This window comes from Crinia signifera, chromosome 8 (assembly GCF_055691185.1).
Source record: "Crinia signifera chromosome 8, ASM5569118v1, whole genome shotgun sequence".
In the NCBI taxonomy this organism is placed as follows: domain Eukaryota; kingdom Metazoa; phylum Chordata; class Amphibia; order Anura; family Myobatrachidae; genus Crinia; species Crinia signifera.
Window position 1 is genome coordinate 163,779,911 of NC_139224.1, and position 13,610 is coordinate 163,793,520.

Below are 13,610 nucleotides of genomic sequence, written 5' to 3' on the forward strand. Positions count from 1 at the left end.
GCGAAAGAGTTTAGGAGGAGGAGGGATAGGCTAGTCAGAATAAGTGGGTTTTGAGGAAGCGCTTGAAGAAGATTAGGGAATCAGAAAGCCTGATGGGTGGCGGGAGGTTGTTCCAGGGCAGGGGGGCAGCGTGAGAGAAGTCTTGGACACGGGAGTGGGAGGAGGTGATTAGGTGAGAGGTCAGGCGGCGGTCAGCGGTGGAGCGAAGAGGACGGTAGGGAGTGTGGATAGAGATTAGTGAAGAGAGGTAAGGAGCGGTGGAGGAGGAGAGAGCATTGTAGGTGGTGGTGAGGAGTTTAAAAAGAACTCGGAAAGGAATGGGGATCCAGTGAAGAGATAGACAGAGGGGGGAGGCGGAGGTAGAGTGGCGGGAGAGGAAGATGAGCCTAGCAGCGGCGTTAAGAATGGATTGGAGAGGGGCGAGGCGGGCGAAAGGTAGCCCGGAGAGAAGTGCAATCTCTCATGATGCAATCTGCGGCGGCTGTAGTCAGCAGGGTGGGGGCTGGTGGTGTAGCAGAGCCGAGCAGTCTTTTGAATTTTTTTTCAAATACCACCACTAGCCGCAAGCTCCACTGACTACCGCTGCCCTCCTGCTCCGCTACCTCACCGCCCGCCAGCCCTCTTCCAGCACCTGATATGTCATCGCAGGTGGCATGCGACATCGGGTGCTGGAAAAAAAGCACTTTTTGTGTACGGGCACCATTTCTCTGATGAAAGTTATCCGCCCCCGATCTAACCAACATATCTATTGACCCGATCAATTACATTTGACTGCATTGGATAACGATTCATGCATGTACATGACAATTACTGAACTGTTTTATTGAATCAGGCCCCATATACCAAAGAGAGAATCTGCAAGCGGTGCAGATGAAGCAGCTCAATGCTCTGCAAGCCTCCAGAGAAAATAGTGGAGTAGTCTATTCAATTAGGAGCAGGTTCTGAGCAGGACATATTACACGGTTGTCCGGTCATCTTTTAACAATACAAATTGGAACCTGCCGAGCAATTCATTCGGGTAAAACTGTATTGGGCGAGATGAGGGAAGTACGGTTAGGACAGCAGTTTGAGAGGCCAGCGTGCTTGCTGGCTTTGGTAAGTCCCTCTCTGAGAGGTCCATGAACAGGGAGGTCCAGGTGTGTGCGAAAGGGGTGGGGTGCAACAAATCACCTTATGGCCCCACCCTTATGACCGCCACAATCCTCAGTCAAGGACAAGGTCACAACAACACAGTTCATAGACAATCGCATCATTGGGGCCCTTGCATTGTCAGGTTGCTGGAGAAGTGTCCATTTCTGCGGGAGCTGGAAGACTCTCCCCCCAAATTTGGGAGTCTCACAGAAGTTTATGGAGAGTAGGCAAGTACAATATATGATAGGAAGTTACCATAGGACATAGATAACAGGCTGTCAGAGAACTGTTTTATGCTGGGTACACACCAGAACTATTTGGGCTCAATTCCCCCAATTTCCATGGGATTTTGACCAATTGTATGTAAAAAGAGCAGAATTGGGCATTTTTTGATCACGATTCCTATCCGATGCATGTCCCTGTCGGTCGATTTGTAGATTTGTAGATTTTACCTGCTGCACAAAAGATTCGTCATCTACATAAGATTGGGTACGGATTGTAAGCAGATCGTGTGCAGATCCAGTGCTCCAACAAGGAAATCATTGCATGATCATGGTCGTTCTGGTGTGTACCCTACATTAGAGTCTGTGGTTTTGCTGGGGGCTGGATATCCATTCCGACAGTCAGGATTTCGAAGGTCAGGAGAACAACGTGGGAATCTGACTGTTCAAAGCCCAACAGCCGGGAGCCTGACTTATAGGGGCTATTCTCCCTCATGGGCGCAGCGAGCCGACGAGCCTACAGCGTGGCGAGCCTGCAAGGGGCTTCGTACTGCTTGTCCACCTGTCGGCAGTCGGGATTCCTACTTTGGTCTAATGACCATCGGAATTCTACCTGTCAGCAACTCATACCACACCCATTTTGACACCATAAATAAATCTACATCTAATAAAATTTGGAATGTAGGCTGTAGCGACCCGGCTCCCTAGCTGAGCGACAGGCTGAAGCAGGACGGGAAGCCTAATTTTCATCGGGCGCCTCCTGCGGAGCTAACACATTAGTTGTACGGTATTGCCCAGTCACTTACATACAGCTTTGCAATACCGTACAACTGCAAATCAGGCTTTGCATCCCATTGTAGGCCTTAAAACCCCTACACACCTTTTAATGATTACTAGACAGTCAATCAATGGACTCATTCACATGAAGACTAATAAAACTCCACAAGGCCAGAATAAGGGAATCACACCAAGGCTGGGTACACACCAACCAGACATTTTGTCAGGTTACCAATCGCACCCCCTGGATCCAGTCCGCCGGACCGCCCGGATCCCGGAATTGAAAAAAAAATGCCCCGGGATTGGCATCCCTACCACCCAGAAAGTCCCTGGCTACTCAGAAATCATTCCATGCTGAGTGTGATGCAAATGCCAATCGCAGCCTTGCACATGGGCGGGATTTGAGGATTTCAGGTCTGAATTACCCACAGCGTACAAGCAATCAGCAGACGGGTGTTTGTATCGGTGTAATGGCCGATAGAAGAGACGATATATATCGCCTAGTCTGTTCCCAGCGTAAGCCATGAGACAAATCCATCCATCTATTGCGGCACGAAGTTTGATTTCAGTATAATTGACAGATCATTAATCTACTACATGGGGCTTATAGGAGGAAGGTGGGGGGGATGTATGTGTTCCTAAATCTAATCAGAGCCTCTCTCGAAGCACAAGCAGAAAACAGCATGCCTGTCTGCTCTGACATAGGCATCTCATGTTCCAATATACACACAGAAATCGAAGAAGGAAAACAGGGAGTTTTTTTTTTGCTCTTTATGGCTCATAACTGAAAGTGGTAAACAAACAAAAAAAAGACCAGATTGCATCTTGGTAAGAGCAGGCTGCGCTGCAGGTGGGGCAGATCAGAATTGTGCAGAGAGATTGATAGCTGGGAGTGGGTGTGTCCTAGATCCATTCAGCGTTTCAGCATGTGAATAAAGCCAGCAGTATTTACCCTGCATTGCAACCTTTTGGCCGGACGACGTTTGCCTATCAAACAGGTCTGAATCTGCTTTGATTTAACATCCAGAGTTAGCCAAAGGTTACACGGGTACCAGGACGTCCTCAGACTCCGTAAAAAAGGGGGAAAGCTCCAACAACGTTACAACTGCGCAAAAAGCGAGAATCGCAGCTGAACATGTTGGTTACTTACTGAACGTTTAACAGCGCAAGCGTCTGAATGTGAATCTGTGGAGTCCCCCTGACAGATGCATCGGGGAGAAATGATCTGTGAAATCTCTCCCAGTTGCTCAAACAGAAACGTCCTTCACTGTGTTCCATCTCCAGACGCAGAGTGAATAGTGGTGGAACAGGATTATTCACCCACCCGTGACGGCGGTTAGGGGCAGTTATAAAGGATATTAATGGTGTTTAATAAACATTGAGAGTGTTAATCAGGAAAACATATATTGTAAAGTAATAAAATACGAGCAGGCGTCTCCTGAATTAGAGGGAAATGTAATAATCCCAATTTGCGGCCCCAAGAGACTTCTGTGTCATCTTTAACATACGATTTACTGCAAACTGCCTGTCAGACGGGAGGAGGGGGAGCTGGCTGCTTCCTTACTGTAATGCTGTAATAAAATATGGCATGGCACATTAAACCGTACAAACTAGTCATATTTCTGCCCTGGTTCCTGTCTTCCGTTCAATCTGTACGGTAAATAAGATGCCATTTGTGTTATGCAAAACGCGAGACCAATGATTGCTCTGCCGTGATCTGTATGTGGGTTCTCCTCTGAATGAATATTCTCCCCGTATTGCGTGGGTTTCCTCCGGGTACTCCGGTTTCCTCCCACAATCCAAAAATATACTGGTAGGCTAATTGGTTCCCAACAAAAATTAACCCTAGAATGTCTGTGCGTGCATGTACATGTGGTAGGGAATATAGAGTGTAAGCTCCACTGGGACAGGGACTGATGTGAATGTTCAACTATGCTCTATACAGCGCTACGGAATATGAGTGCGCTATATAAGAAACTGTTAATAAATAAATAAAATAAATGCTTAAGGGACGTTCTAGGGGCCCATTTATTACGGATTGCATATACAATGTGGAATATTACCGCCCATTGTTATATGCGATCCTATAACCGGATTTATCCTCCTGCACACGCAGGTACAGGGCTCCGAAATGCGGACGGCCATCGACCATTGTTGATCAAAATCATCGATGGTTTACGGTGGATGTACAATAATTTTGCCTAGATGGTTTACCTCCATCAATGTCAAGCACAAACAAATAGTTTTTTTCTGTTTCCCCCAAGTGACCGGGACACGGAGCATAACTCCGCCCCTGATACATATGGAGCCCCACCCCCATGTTTTAATTGTCCTGTGGGTCAAAATAAAATAGATGACCATCAATAGCATAGTATGCCACTATCGATGGCCAGTTGCACTACTATCATCACCATTATCAGTAGCATAAAAAAAAAAAATCTTGAGTCGTAGGAATGATTTTAGGCCACGGGAATGAACTGGTGTAATAAAAGCCCAGGGCCTGATTCAGAGGTGATTGGAGTTGCTATCGCTTACGTGGAAGCAGCAGTGATAGCACTACTATAGTAATGCAGCAGAGGGCGCCGCGCTTGCTGCTGCATTAGTGATCTGAGCTGTGGCCTAGGATGCAGCAGTGAATGTTCCCCGGCACCATCGCTTGGTTTGTGGCTCGTTAAATAGGTTTATGTACTTACCTGTGGCTTGCACATTCTGATGTTTGTACATCGATCGCATGCACACGGGAAGGGGTAATAAGGCTGCAGCCGTGTGCTTTTATCCTGCTCTCCAATCCTATAGGGAGATGTCAGGAGAAGTGCGCACTTCCCAGCGGTTCCCCGGCGCAGCGCGCGCCTGCACAGCTTCGACATCCACACAAAATGAGTTCCCTGAGGCGGAGGGATCAGCTGCTGCCATAACTCCCAGCGGGAAGCCTTTTGTGCATTTATATGCAAATAAAATCAATAAAATGAAAACATTCAGACGTACAAATATGACGCACAAGATAAAGAGAACGACGATGTCTCCTTACTCTCACAACTTAATTAAGGCTTCATTTAGGCCCGAAAGAGCAGCGGTCTAGGAGCAAGGAAGGATGAAACTAGTTAAAGGGGCTTCCCCGTTGTGACCCCAGGAAAATGGGTTTATCCGGCAAGTACAAATGGGGTTACAAAGGGCCTGCCCATCCAGATCCTTTCAGTGAGTGTTATGGGGGAGTTATTGGTGAGCTACCCTGTGAGAATGCTCAGGCGCACCTGTATCTGTATAAGGTGTACTAGGGCTGGGATAGATCTCCCTCCAATCAGGTCATAGAGACTTGCTACAGTCACTGCCCACGCGCAGACCACAGTCACTGCCCACGCGCAGACCACAGTCACTGCCCACGCGCAGACCACAGTCACTGCCCACGCGCAGACCACAGTCACTTCCCACGCGCAGACCACAGTCACTTCCCACGCGCAGACCACAGTCACTTCCCACGCGCAGACCACAGTCACTGCACTAATTATTATAATAGAACATTTGGGGGGGGGGGGGGGGGGAGTTTATCAAAGCTTGGTGAGAGCGAAAATTGTGAGAAATAATGTACCAAATCAATCCGCTCATAAATGTCATTTTTCAATCACAGATTGTAACATGTAAGGCAGAAGCTGATTGGCTAATGCTTTATCTTTTCCAAAAAAAAAGCCAGGGCCACAATTAGCTGCAACAATGAATCTCTATTCTCCGTGCTGTGCCATTGAGGAGTCGCTGGAACGTCAGCAGATGTGCAAGTCCGGTGTGGTATAACCAGTCGGGATTCCGTTGTCGGAATCCCAACTGTCGGTCACTCATCCGGCACCTGTGCAAGCCGCGGGCAATGGGGAACACCATCTTCTATTTCACGTCTGGGAGCCTGGTATGCTCTTACGCTACTGTGTGAAAGGAAAAAAGGGTTCCATTGGGCGGGGCCTCCGATGCTGAATATCAGCCGGGTGATTGACAGGGTGGGTGGGGCATAGCTAGTGCCAGGAAGCCAGCTCATGCGTACAACTGTGTTCCTTTGTAATGACTAAGCCAATTGATGGGACAAGTAGTCTTAAGCATAGGCGAATCTAGAATTATGGTAATGGGTGGTCCCAGATCTAGACACAACAGCAGGGGTACCTTTGCGCGGCGCAGCCGCGCGTCAAAAATGGGGTGTGGCCTCATGGAAAGGAGGCGTGGCATCACAAAAAGGGGTGTGGTATTACACTTTAGACCATACACAGTAATGCCCATTACACATTTTAGCAAACTCCGTAATACCCATTACACATAAAGCCACACACCGTAATGCCAATTACACATAAGGCCACACACCATAATGCCCATTACACATTGTGCCACACATCATGATGGCCATTACATACTATATAACAAACCGTAATGCCCATTACATATTTGCCACATAAGTCATGCTTACCTACGTGCTCATTCCTAGGGGGTTCTTGCTTGATGGCACCATAGTACCCATTACACATTATGCCGCGCACCATAGTACCCATTACACATGATGCTGCACACATAATGCCGCTTACACATGTTGCTGCACAACGTAATGCCCCTTACACATTAAGCGACACATTATGCGTAATGCCCCCACATACCGCCACTTATAGCATCCCTTAAGCAATGCCCCCAAAAGTGCCACTTACTGTAAATTTTTATATGAGCCTTCGCTGCTGCTGCTGCAGGGAGAGATGGAGAGCAGTGCAGCTGCTTCTATGGGGAGAGGAGCAGAGTGCAACGCAGAGCACACTCCCACTCCCCTCCTGGTGCCCCCTCTAGCCGAGTGGACATTTTAAATATTGTGTGCGTGACGTCGGGGGAGCACGCCGGGCGCCGGCACCACATGATTAGGGGGGGGGGGGGCTAAGGTGAAAGCGGGGAGAAGAATTGGAGCGGAAGCTGCAGGGGTGACAGTCATTGACAGCTGGGCAGAGAGCAGGGGCCTGCCCGGCTGTATTCAGAGCACTGCAGGTCACGGCTGTTTGAAAGAATACCCCTTTCACAACAGAAAATGCAGGGATTTACCCGGGAATATGGTTCCAGGATCATGCAGGGACATTCCCAGGCTGACCCCTTATACACCAGCCTAGTCCCTGCATTTTCTGGTGTGAGGGGGAGAGACAACCACTCCCCTCTCCCTACCCCCCTTTAACCAACCAGCTATATCTTCGGAACCAACTGACCCATTTACATGAGACCAGTATCATATTGCAGAACTTTTGAGTTGGCTTCGAATGATTTTGGTCCCATGAAACTGGGCTGTTTGGTTCCAGAGAAATCTGCCCTCAAAGAACATAAACAGTCATGAAATTACATTTAAGAAATGAAAAAAAAAAAAAAACGGTTTAACCTCAATATCCCAGGAACCAATTAACCCATATGGATCCAGCCTGGTATCAGATTAAAGGCCCAGCGATTTGGGTTCAACTGAGATCAACCTCGAGCTTCAGTGATGCCGAAGGGGGAACTGGCAGCCGTTGAACTGGGTGGGGGTCGGAATTAGCGTGTCCCATGTTATCCTATAGGGAAAACGTTCCAGCTTTGCCTGGCCGTATCTCTGGTTCCTAGGGGGCTAGAGACATGGGGCTGGGCTCGTTGGAAAGCCACATCCCTCAGCTACAAAATGGGCTAATGGGTGGTCCTGTGCACCCCCGGACCACCCCCTAGATTCGCCTATGGTCTTAAGGCCCCCATACATTAGGCCGACTTGTCCTTAAGACAAGTCGGACCCAATTCTCCTGTGAGCCGCCCAAGAGCTTCCCGGGAGGCTCACACACAATTTTGCACTTGATGAGCCAAATTTGACATGTGATAAATCGCTTGCGATTTATCACGTCGGGGCGCAGGGGGCGGGCGGTGAGATATCACACAACTGCGATTTTGGGCCGATTTCACCCGATTATAGGCACAAAGTGCCGAAATCGGATGAAATCGTCCCAAAATCGGATAGTGTATGGGGGCCATTAAGCTGGCAATACATCTACAGATCGATTGTCAGATTGGGCTGGTTGGAACAAACACCTGGTAATATCTGAATGGCAGTTTGGAAGTTTTCCAGCATTTCAAAGCAAATGGTCAACTGTCATTTGCTCTCATACATTACCAGGACTTTGTTCCAACCAGCCCAATCTGACAATCGATCTGTAGATGTATGGCCAGCTTTACAGCTTATATTGACTGATGACGATCCCATGATCCTATGCATTGTGGCTATATAAATATATAAATAAGTGCTGACAGTTAAATAAAGCCCCTCTCTGCTCTATAGACATTATATCAGGCAATTGGTAATCACTGAAAAAAGTCTTCACACCGACAAGACATCGAGATGCTGCAGCACCCACTAATATCAATGCCATGATCCCGTACAGCGCCTCAGAATATGCAGGTGCTATATAGATAAATGGTAAGAAATAACACGGTAACCAATAATGGGACAATGATTCCTAATAACAGATTGAATTGAAACTTCTTTAAAATTGATCTGGTTACCATAGCAACTAATTCTTGATAAAGCGCTGCCTCAACGCTGTCTTTTTATGAGAATCATATTTTTCTGGGAACGCAGGGGGGAGGTGGGGGGGATCTTATTTTTAGAGTTTCCTATTCTGAAGCTCTATTGACAGCGTAAGAGAAGAGCTGCCATTGAAGTGTATATACTATTTATCCCGAAATACAATGTGGCACCGAAATTCAGAGATCAGACCACTCTGTTCAGACTCCTGAGTTATGGTAGGAAGCAGACTCTGGGAAAAGTCTCTTTGCAAATTATTTTGGGAACTCCGCTGTTGCCGGGAGACGGGTCTATGTTTAAATGATGCCAAGGCAACGAAGACTGCTCACTTTCCCACAGACGAACATTAAACATGCAGGGCTCAACCTCAGAACCCTGGCTCTGCTCTTCCCAATAAAATAGTTACAGGTTAAAGAAAAGTGCTATAGCTGCAGCGAGAGGTTATAGATCTGGCACAGACCTGGCCAGAAAGGTGAGAGGGCCCTGTGATGGTTTTGTAGGGGGGCTGGACACAAGACCACACCCCAATTCATGAGCACCTGCTCTTATTAACTGTACAGGAGAGCATCTGGATGGAATGTGATCCACTCTTATATAGCAGTGACTGCACTCATTTAAGCTGCTGTGACATCACAATCCTGTGTAATCTGATACGGTGTTACAAAGCAGAGACTGCACTAATTTGAGCTGCTGTTAAATCACAATCCTGTGTAGTCTGTTAGTGTTATAAAGCAGAGACTGCACTCATTTGAGCTGCTGTGACATCACAATCATGTGTAATCTGATAGTGTTATAAAGCGGAGACAGTACTCATATGAGCTGCTGTGACATCACAATCCTGAATAAGATATCACCAATCCACACATTGCATTTCATCTCAGGAAGTATTTTCTTCGTGGAAGTAGTCATCCACCATGTTTATAAACTGTCAATCAAAGCTTGATTGATACGTCACATACATACATACAGTATTACAGACAGAGGCCATTATTCTTGTCCACTCTTAGAGGCAAAATCCTTCTCAAATGGACAAAAATCACATGCACTGCAAGGGGGGGGGGGGCAGATGTAACATGTGCAGAGAGAATTAGATTTGGGTGGGGTTTTACTTCAAAGTGAGAACTATATTGCAGTGTAGCAATAAAGCAGCCAGTATTTGCCCTGCACAGAATCAAATAACTCACCCAAATCTAACTCTCTCTGCACGTTACATCTGCCCCAAGTGCAGTGCACATGGTTTTGCCCATTTGAGAAGGAATTTGCCTCTAAGAGTGAACCAGTATAAGGCCCAGAGTGAGGTGAAATCCTCTCAGTCCTCCCTAGCCCAGACTACAGATTACACAATGAAGGAAGGAAGGGAATGAATGATACGAGCACCCGTTCTATTCCCTTCACAAATGCATCTGTTTCCATGTGGGCAGACAGAGCTACCTGTAGCAAATTATAGGAATGTTAACAGCAGCACAGAGATTTCAGGAGATGAGTTGAGGTGGAGGGATGGGGGGACAGTGACCTGCTAACTCATTTGACGTGGCGGCCCATGTGGTAGGAGATCTCGTACATTGGGGGGTATTCTGGTTTATTCACTTGGATGAGAATTAGCATCCTTGTGAGTGAACCAGATCCCGCCTTGCGGTAAAACCCAGATAAGGGGGTTTGTACAGCATATACTGCATAGAGAATCCCGCCCACAGTATGAAAGAAGATGCTAAAGGGTAAATGTTCTAAAGCTTCTAATAATTAAAGAGGTGATGTTGCCTGTGGAAACCAAATCAGATTCTGTCTATCTTTTCATCTTAGAAGCTTTAGTAAATGAAGCCCCATACACACTATACGTACTCCCTGACCAATACTGTTAACGATATCGTTCAGTGACACATCCCCCACACACATAGCGTGCACCATAGAAATAGTCAATGGGGGGGGGGGGGGGGATGCGGTTTGTGCCTGATTTAGTGTGTACACTCAATATCATTGTCAACCTGTGGCTCTCCAGCTGTTGTGAAACTACAGGTCCCATCATGCCTTGCCACAGTTTTGCTAATAGAGAATGCTAAATCTGTGGCACGGCATGCTGGGGCTTGTAGTTTCACAACAGCTGGAGGGCCACAGGTTGACTACGGCTGCATTAGATGAACACGGGAAGTGCTGCTGTGCCGTTCTCAATAAGAACAGATACTGAGACTGCTGGTGCTGGTAAACTCCTATTTTAGTAAATTACCCCCCCCCCCCCACCATCCTCCCAAATAATATTCTATCCTTAATCTTCTAGAACAGGGCTGGGCAACACCGGCCCTCCAGATGTTAATGAACTACACATCCCAGCATGCCTTGCATCAGTTTCATCTTGGCCACATAGCAAAACTAATGCAAAGCATCCTGGAATGTGTAGATCATTAACATCTGGAGGGCCGGTGTTGCCCAGCTCTGTTCTAGAAGGTGCTAAATAAATAAGTAGAATTGGTTGCTATTAGCAACATCCCATCTTCAATACAACTCCCATTTTAGTAAATTTCCCCCTGAGAATTCCTGTACACGGGAAGTGGCACTGAGCAGTGGCGTAACTCCCGGAGGCAATGGAGACTTTTGCCGCCAGGCGTTAGCCATCAGGGGGGTGAGTGACAGGAGAACCCCCCGCTCTGTACAGGTCTCCTGCCACTGCTGCCCCAATGCTCTCCCTACTGTTATGCACACTGACTGCACTCACTCGGCAATGGCATCCCGTCAGATGGTGGTGCCGCTGCTGCAGAGCTAGTGTGGAAGGCTGAGCGACGGCTCAGCTGTCCAATGATAATTGATCCTGCAGCCTGTGGCACTCTGATTGGCTGCCCGGAGGAGGAATGATGTGGATCCCTGTGTGCACAGAGCAAACTCAGCGACGGCATGCAGCGACGGCATGCAGCGACGGCATGCAGCGGCAGCGCTGAGTTTGCTCTGTGCACACACACACACAGGGATCCACGTCCTTCCTCCTCCGGCCAGTCAATCAGGGTGCCGCAGGTTCAATTATAATTGCTGTCCACACTAGCTCTGCAGCAGGGGGACAGCCACCTGACGTGATGCCGAGTGAGTGCTCCTGCTCTATGTAACCCACAGCCAGTCAGTAAAAGTAAGACTGGCTGTATTGTATGATAGATATATATATATATATATATATATATATATATATATATATATATATATATATATATATATATATATATATATATATATATATATATATGGATTCAGTACTGAATCCCGGCGGTCAGGATCCCGGCTTCAGAATCCTGACGCCGGAATCCAGACCGCCGAAATGCCGACAAGGGGGGGACGTGGATCGCCCCCCCTTGCGGGCTGCGCTCGGCACACTAATTTATTCTCCCTCCATGGGTGTCGTGGACACCCACGGAGGGAGATTGTGCCGGGACCGCCGGGATTATAACTGCATCCCATATGTGTGTGTGTGTGTGTGTGTGTGTGTGTGTGTGTGTGTGTAATATGTATGTATAATATATATATATATATATATATATATATATACACACACATACACACACATACACAGTACATAAAAAATGTTTTTGTTCGCATATATGGTAGCTACAAATACTGTGGGGTGGGGTGGGGAGGGGCACCACTATCTATACTGCCTCCGGGCGCTTCGTCTGAACTTACGCCACTGGCACTGAGCATATACGGTGGGTCGCACCCCGCCGACATATTACCGATAAGTGGTACTGTGCAGTTAGTCGATGGTAAATACCAGGATACTGCCGGGAGAGCTGAGCATTTCTCTACTTTAACACTGACTCATAATAACCGGTGGTGAAACTGCAACTCAGGGACCTTATAATCCAACAGCGGAGCTTGAACGTTTCTGCATATTTAATCCGGCGGAGGGAAGTGGCGTGACGATCTGCAGCCATAGAGATTACCAGCATCTGCAAGCCAGCGATTTACACGTCGGGCCACATCATAAGTGTATGGACTCCGTCAGATCTATTGAAGCGGATCCACATGTACATCCAATTATATCTGTATTCACAGACATTACTCGGCTCAGCCGCAAGGAAAACAACGGAACGGAAGGATATGCGTGTGTCTTTTATTATTGCACTGTTTGCCTGGCGTGCCGCAATAGGGAGCGGACAAAAAGACGGCTTCTCATAGATCTGTCATGTTATTCTACATTGCAGAGGTTGTTTCATTGTCATGAGTGGAGAGGAAGACTTGATACACCGCAGAACGCGAGAACACAGACAACGTATATGGCGCCCTTACGGCAGCGTGGTACAGACGTAGCGGTGTAATCATGCAGAGAGCACTGACTAAGGGAATATACACAGAAATTGACAGCAAATAATGGTGCCCATACACTTGTGAGATATTGCATGCAATCATTTGAGTTCGACCACATCTGGCCGATAAATCGAATGATTGTATGCATTTTTAAAGGGGATATTCGACACGATGCGCAGGCACACCGGTCGAATGTCGGGTCTCGAGGTCTTATGTGCTGCACATAATACCTATCGAATCGTAGGAGCGATCGCATTTGGTTTTTAGCCACATGTGATGCTCGAATGTGATCTGCAGTTGGGGGGGGGGGGGGGGGGGGGTGGAGGGAACGCTTTTTCATCGGCGTGGGGATGGGGAGAGGGGGCCGGAGGGACCGCTGGCGGTGTGGGAGACGGCGGGCAGAGGGCGGCGTTATGTAGCGCAAGAAGCGCTAGCGGGTGGCAGGGGTCTGTCAGCGGTGGCGGCAGAAGAGTTTAAAACACTGGGCAGCCCTCTGATTGGCTGAGCTATCTCAGCCAATCAGAGGGCTGCCCAGTGTTTAAACAATTCTGCCGCCACCACTGACTGACCCCCGCCACCCGTTAGCGCTAGAGCTTCTTGCGCTACATAACGCCGCCCTCTGCCCGCTCTCTTCCAGCACCCGATGTGCCATCTCAAGA

The 13,610-nt window shown here is 47.9% G+C and overlaps 1 protein-coding gene across 3 annotated transcripts in view; it reads right to left on the bottom strand.

The window, feature by feature from the left end:
* Positions 1-13,610, bottom strand: part of OMA1 (OMA1 zinc metallopeptidase) — an 80,375-nt gene that overhangs the window by 13,388 nt on the left and 53,377 nt on the right. The gene's annotated exons all lie outside the window — the stretch shown is intronic.